The sequence below is a fragment of the Oreochromis aureus genome, linkage group 3, assembly GCF_013358895.1.
Source record: "Oreochromis aureus strain Israel breed Guangdong linkage group 3, ZZ_aureus, whole genome shotgun sequence".
Taxonomy (NCBI): domain Eukaryota; kingdom Metazoa; phylum Chordata; class Actinopteri; order Cichliformes; family Cichlidae; genus Oreochromis; species Oreochromis aureus.
In genome coordinates this window covers 86,493,318-86,500,644 of record NC_052944.1, presented here as the reverse complement: position 1 = coordinate 86,500,644, position 7,327 = coordinate 86,493,318, and positions in this window count along the sequence as shown.

The window sequence follows — 7,327 nt, the reverse complement described above, 5'->3', positions numbered from 1 at the left end:
CACGCGCATCGAAATAAAGATTTCTGTGCTTAAATAATGAATTGTAGAATAAATTCTGCATTTGTAATTTCATTTTTGAATTCCAATTTAATAAATTTAATAATCCATTTCCCTTTCCTGTTTGCTCGGGGATTAATTTCTGGATTAGCTGTTGGATTAACAACTTCATTTTAAAAATCGTGCGGCTATTCAAATTAGCCACACCGTGGGATGTAAGGAGCTCTTTTTTTTTTCCCCCTGTCCCGTTTGGCTCTTTTGCCATCAGAATTATTGTCTAAAGGCACAGAAAGATGCCCAACGGATTTACTTTACCAAATGGACCATCCCAGCCTTGCCTTAATGGTCTATTTGATTCACCTTTTATTGTTTATTTTATTTATTATTTTCATTTGTTAAATATGGGACAGACTTAACAGAGGAAAAGAAAAGGGAGAAAGAAAGAGGGGGTAAAAAAAAACAGCGGAGAAGAGGGACGGGGATAAAGGGCAAAAAACAAAAACCAACAAAATAAGCAGACAAAAAATACATATATCAATCACCTGGATCACCTGTTGAGAAAGAAAAAAGAAAACAAGCAGAAGAAAAAGAGAGCAACAGAATAAACAACATCACGATGATATATGGGAATATAACAGCAAATACTAAATATTAAACATTATTGTGCAGCACGTATGATCGACAGCGCACAGTGTGTTTTGAGGTAGGAGCCAAAAAGGGTGTCGTTTGCGTGTGTGAGCACCTGTGTGTACACCTGTGTGTACACCTGTGAGCATGAGCACGCTTGTTTTTAAAAGGTTTCTTCATGTAATGATCTGCTAGAGGGTGTGGGGGGCCACAGCCCCGTCGTCCAGGGCATGAAGCAGGTATGGAGGAGATCAAAACTCCAGACATCCAGAGGCCCTCAGAGCACAAGAGACCAAGGAAGACCAACAGAGGGGCAGCCGCGCCACTATCCCAGAAAGAGCTGAGGAGAGTCCCAGATGAGGGGTCACTCAGCAGCCGCGGAGCAGAAGCCAGGGGGGGTTGCAGTGACGTGCCCGTGAGCTCCGCCGACAGCCAGCTGTGCCAGAGTGACCGAGCCCCAGGCCGAGAGGCTGAGGGCACCCCACCCCTGAAGTGGCCGGAGCGAGCCCCAGGCTCCAGGCCTGTAACGAGCTCTCTGATTGGTTGGACAGTCAGGTGCTGGTTTTCCAGTGTGTACATCTGATGCCCCAAAGCTGACTCAGAGCTGTAACACCATCAATGGCTGCAGTATGGAACAGATGTGGGTGTGTCCTCATCTCCCAGAGGAGTCCAAATCGTCATCAAACAGCCCTACAGACACAAAAACGTGAAAATATAAACCACCAGACTATCAGCAGTGATTTAAGTACTTTAAGACCTCTGTGAAAATCATTTACAGTATATATCACAGAATTTAAGGCCTTTATAATCACAGAGCATACAGAGAAAAGTAGCCTACTAAACTGAATCAATTTCAGCTTGTGTTTTTCATGATGTATATTGTATTAATAATTAAATTTCATTATCTGTGTCTTTACCACACATTTGCCACACAGGTGTAGATACTGTAGGTTCAGTGAATGCTTAAATTGCACTGATTAGAATATACTGGACATTCAAAGCTAAGATTCAGTGCACTGTGTTATGCCGGGCTCACACTGTGCGATTTTTGGCCCATTTTGAGCCGATTTTTGAGTCGTGCGACCGTTTTGGTGATCAGCCCGAGTTTGTCCTTCATCGTGCGACGTGCATCGTGTAGTGTACGTGGGGTAACGAGAAGCGATTAACACCTCACGACCAGCTCCCGATCATCAATCGCTTGGTCGGGAGGATTTCAAACCTGTTTGAAATCCTCGCGACTGTCGTGAGGGTGTCACCTCAGCTTCTCACACTGCGCACGCGCAAACACAAATGTCAGCGAAAAAGACGGCAGCACGGCTGTGCAGCGTGTGATCTGGACACAAGCGATGGAGGCACAACTTGTAGAACTTTGGAAAGCTCACCCGAGCCTTTTCGATGTGGCCTCACAAAATTATCACGACCACAACAACCGTGAAAATAGTTGGATTTACACTGCTGCTCAATCACAGCTGCCTGATCAATGTTTTTCATAAAGTTGATGGTGGTGATGTGCGTGTCTGTGTGAGTGAAAGACAGAGAGGGAGAGCGAGCGGCAGAATTTCTGTTATAACCTTCATTTTATGAAGGCAGAGTTTGAGCACTCAGGTCGCATCAGAGCATCGGGCCGTAGAGTGTGAGACCCTGCATCGTGACCTATGAACTTCTAACCCCTGCGAGTCAATCGTACAGTTTGAGCAGGAGCTGAATCGCGCGACTGAAAAAAATCGCACAGTGTGAGCCCGGCATTAGAGGCTGGGATTTGATGAATTCATCATATATACAACCTTTGATCATCATTTATGTCCAGTTGAGAATGAATCTGTGCACTCACATATTAAATGAACTGAAATCAGTAGTGTGATCTCCAGTCTTGCTATAAGGAATGAGAGAACTGACAGCTGTTATTTTAATCAGCCTGTCTCAGTTGTTTTAACTCTAAGTATCACAAAGTAATGTGGTAACATCTGGACTGACGAGTTTACTGTTTTGCCCAACCAGTCTACATGTGTTTTGTGGACTTGGAGAAGGCATTCGACCGTGTCCCTCGGGGTGTCCTGTGGGAGGTGTTGCGGGAGTATGGGGTGTCTGGCCCATTGCTACGGGCCATTCGATCCCTATACAACCGTTGTAAGAGTTTGGTTCGCATTGCCGGCAATAAGTCGGACTCGTTCCCGGTGGGTGATGGGCTCCGCCAGGGCTGCCCTTTATCACCGATTCTGTTCATAATTTTTATGGACAGGATTTCTAGGCGCAGCCAAGTGGCGGAGGGCTTTCACTGGGTGGCCTCAGAATCTCATCTCTGCTTTTGCGGATGATGTGGTTCTGTTGGCTTCATCGGGTGAGGGCCTCCAGCTCGCACTGGAACGGTTCGCAGCCGAGTGTGAAGCAGCGGGAATGAGGATCAGCACCTCCAAATCTGAGGCCATGGTTCTCAGCCGGAAAAGGGTGGAGTGCCCACCCGGTCGGGATGAGTTCCTGCCCCAAGTGGAGGAGTTTAAGTATGTCGGGGTCTTGTTCGCGAGTGATGGGAGAAGGGAGCCGGAGATCTACAGACGGATTGGTGCTGCGGCTGCAGTGATGCGGATGCTGCACCGGTCCGTCGTGGGGAAGAGGGAGCTGAGTGTAAAAGCGAAGCTCTCAATTTACCGTCGATCTACGCCCGACCCTCACCTATGGCCACGAGCTGTGGGTAGTGACCGAAAGAACGAGATCACGGATACAAGCGGCAGAAATGAGCTTCCTCCGAAGGGTGGCTGGCCTCCCTTAGAGATAGGGTGAGAAGTTCGGCCATCCGGGAGGGGCTCAGAGTAGAGCCGCTGCTCCTCCACATCGAAAGGAGCCAGTTGAGGTGGTTCGGGCATCTGACAAGGATGCCCCTGGGGCGCCTCCTGGGTGAGGTGTTCGGGCATGTCCCACCGGGAGGAGGCCCCGGGCAGACCCAGGACGCTGCTGGAGAGATTATATCTCTCGGCTGGCCTGGGAACGCCTTGGTGTTCCCCCGGATGAGCTGGAGGAGGTGGCTGGGGAGAGGGAGGTCTGGGCTTCTCTGCTTAGGCTGCTGCCCCCGCGACCCGATCTCGGATAAAGCGGATGAGGATGGATGGAGTTTACTGTCAGCATTTTAATCGCTAGTTTAAAGGCTGTAGGTTGCAGCATTGCTCTAACACCGTATAAATGTAACAGGCCTCAGTGCTGGTTCTAATAGTCTGAGCTGCTTCCAGCTTTATTTGTGAAGAGCACAGCAGCTTACAAAACATGTAGCGAGCTCGTAAAGCTGCGACGTAAAATTTTCAAAAGCTAAGATGACCTTAAAATAACGGGGCTACGTGCGGAGATGCTAGCGTTAGCCAGGTTAGCACGTTACCTTCAACAGGTGGTCAGACTGCGAAAACAGGCACTCAGTCAGAGGTTGGGCTCTCCGTTTCGCCGCAGGGTCCCTTCATTCTTCACATATCCGTGTCGAGCCGAGTGTAAATCCCGACGCTGAACGCACACACGCTTCGTAGCAGGGCGAAGCTATGAGCTAGAAAAATCCAGGCTGGCAGACAGCCTGTGTCTGACCAACCAATCAGAGAGCTCCTTACATCCCATGGTGTGGCTAATTTGAATAGCAGAAGGATTTTTAAAATGAAGTTGTTAATCCAACAGCTAATCCACATGTTAATCCCTGAGTGAACAGGAAAGGGAAATGGATTTTGAAATGCAGTTTATTAAAGTGGAATTGGAAAAAGGATTTTCAAATGCAGTTTATTAAAGTGCAATTGGAAAAAGGATTTTCAAATGCAGTTTATTAAAGTGCAATTGGAAAAAGGTTTTTCAAATGCAGTTTATTAAAGTGCAATTGGAAAAAAGGATTTTGAAATGCAGTTTATTAAAGTGCAATTGAAAAAAGGTTTTCAAATGCAGTTTATTAAAGTGCAATTGGAAAAAGGTTTTCAAATGCAGTTTATTAAAGTGCAATTGGAAAAAAGGATTTTGAAATGCAGTTTATTAAAGTGCAATTGGAAAAAGGTTTTTCAAATGCAGTTTATTAAAGTGCAATTGGAAAAAGGATTTTGAAATGCAGTTTATTAAAGTGCAATTGGAAAAAGGTTTTTCAAATGCAGTTTATTAAAGTGCAATTGGAAAAAAGGATTTTGAAATGCAGTTTATTAAAGTGCAATTGGAAAAAGGTTTTTCAAATGCAGTTTATTAAAGTGCAATTGGAAAAAGGTTTTTCAAATGCAGTTTATTAAAGTGCAATTGGAAAAAAGGATTTTGAAATGCAGTTTATTAAATTGGAATTCAAAAATGAATTTACAAATGCAGAATTTATTCTACAATTCATTATTTAAGCACAGAAATCTTTATTTCAATGCACGTGGCTCTTGTGGTCCTCCATATTGTGGTTAGCTCAGGAAACGGAGGAGACAGAGGTTTCGTTCGGTCTTGCTACCCGCCGTGTTAGCCCGGGAGCACAGCCGTTTATTAAGAGTTTTTGGGGAACACTGGCTCGAGCCCACTGCTCAGCGCGGCAAAACAGAACAACAACAACACAAAATGGCGCTCTCTCACCGGAAACACACACAGAGGGAGCGACACCCGTCACCATGACAACATGACAACAAACAGAACTGTAAAACATAACATAAATGTCCATAACATCCCCGAACAGCCCTGACCCGCTACATAGCCCCCACCTAAGGGGTCAGTCGTCCCCGACGACCCCATTACCCAACACAAAGTCCTGCAAATGTCCATGTGTCTTCCTTCGGCGCGCAGGCCGATCTCGACCAGCAGGGGAAGAGTCACTTGGATGAGAACCTGGGGTGCCACCAGCATCCCCTGCCCTGGCGGCTGCTGGAGCGGGCGGGCAGTACACCCAAACCTTGTCACCAGGCACGAAAGCTCCCCCTCGGCACCTGGTGTCGCAGGCTCTTTTCTGTCGTACTGCGGCGCTGACCTGGGCCTGGTGGGTGTATTCATGAACCACTCGCGGCCGCTCCCTCAGCCTCCCGCAGCCGTCCCTGGCCACCAACACGCGCCGGTTCTCTGCCTCGGGGACGGGGACGGGGAAAGGCTCTAGGACGTCTCCTCCCACTCTCTCCATCGGGGCCCCCACCCGATGCTGCTGCAAGGGGGCAGTGGAGCGTTGAGTGGGGCCCTTCCGTGCCGTACAGGTGTCACAGCAGTGCACATGAAGTTCCACTTCCCGTCGACAACCAGGCCAGTAGAACTGTCCCCTGAGACGGCGGAGAGTTTTAGCATTTCCATAGTGGCTGGCCCCCACCGAGCCGTGGACAAGCTCGAGCACCTGCGACCGCAGCGACCGAGGCACCAACAGCTGCAGTAGATCCTTGCCCTGTCCGAGGGCCCGCCATCTCCGGTACAGGAGGCCGTCGTGGGTCTCCAGGTTGTTGTACTGGGAGTAGTAGGCCTTCACTTCGGGCTCCTGTCCTGACACCCCTGTCCAGCCTGGGCGTCGTGCTGCCTCCAGCCAGGCCCCCACCTGAACCAACGTCGCATCAGCCTCCTGCTCCTGCTTCAGCTGCTGCATGGTCAACGAGAGCCATCCCCCTCCGCCGGCTGTGGCCCGAGCAGTAGCCACGCCCGTGCCTCCCGGGCCCGCCTCCCCTGCCGCTTCGAGAGGGCAGCTGGCGGGCGCAGACAGGTGGGTTGAGCAGAGCCGGTGTCGATGGTGTGCTGAACCAGCCGCGCGCCTGCCTGCAGTCTCTGGTTCCCTGCTTTTGCCCGCACTGGAGGCGAGAGTCTCTGTACCAAAAGTGATAGCCAGCTTCGTGGTGTCAACGCAGGCCCCCCAGCGGGTCAGCAGATCAAGGCCGATGATGCACTGTTCTTGGATGTCCGCAAGCCAGAAGTCGTGCACTAGCTCCAGATCCTTCACTCGGATCCGCAACGGTTTCTTCCCCCGCATGTCAGTTCTCTCCCCCGTCACTGTCATCAGCTGGGTGTTGATGGGTGACCAACCCATCACAAGCGGCCCAGATGTTCCAGGAAATACACCAGGTCGTATTAGGGAAATGGTGGACCCTGTGTCCACCAGGGCCTGGCAGGGCTGGTCCTCTACACTGCAGCTCAGGTAGAGTCCCTTGAGGTGCCCGACTAGGCCCGCCACCGTGCATCGTTCTTGGAGGGGGGCAGGAAGCTGGAGCGGTGGTCCCCTCGCTGTACCGCTCCCCCTTTCATCCCCCTGAGGCCACATGGCTCTGGCCTTTGGGGCGGGCGCCCGGCAGTCGCGCGCCACGTGGCCAGGCTCATCACACCGGTAGCAGCGGTCGGTCGGTCGACGGGGACGCCTCCAGGGCACCGAGGGCTGCGGCTGGCATATCTCCGCGACCTCCCCCTCACTGTCGCAGTCTGCGGCTCTGATTTGAGGGTGGTTTGGGGGGCGCAACTGCTGGTGAGGTTCCGATGTGAGCACAAGCTCGGCCCTTTCAGCCTCAAGGAGCGCCTCACGGAGAGTCTGAGGCATGGCCAGGCGGATGTGTTGGCGTAGTCGCTCTGGGAAAAGTCCTCGCAGGAAAGCATGCAGGCTAAGTTCCTCACGGGCTGCTGCTGGGAACTCTGGGTAGCCATGACGAGCATACAGCAACACATCCGCTGCAAAGGTGCCCAGGCTCTCCCCCGGCCTACGGCTCCGGTTGGTCAGCTGCTCCCTGCTCTGATCAGTGGAGTGCCGCTGCCCAAATCGCCTCTCGAGTGC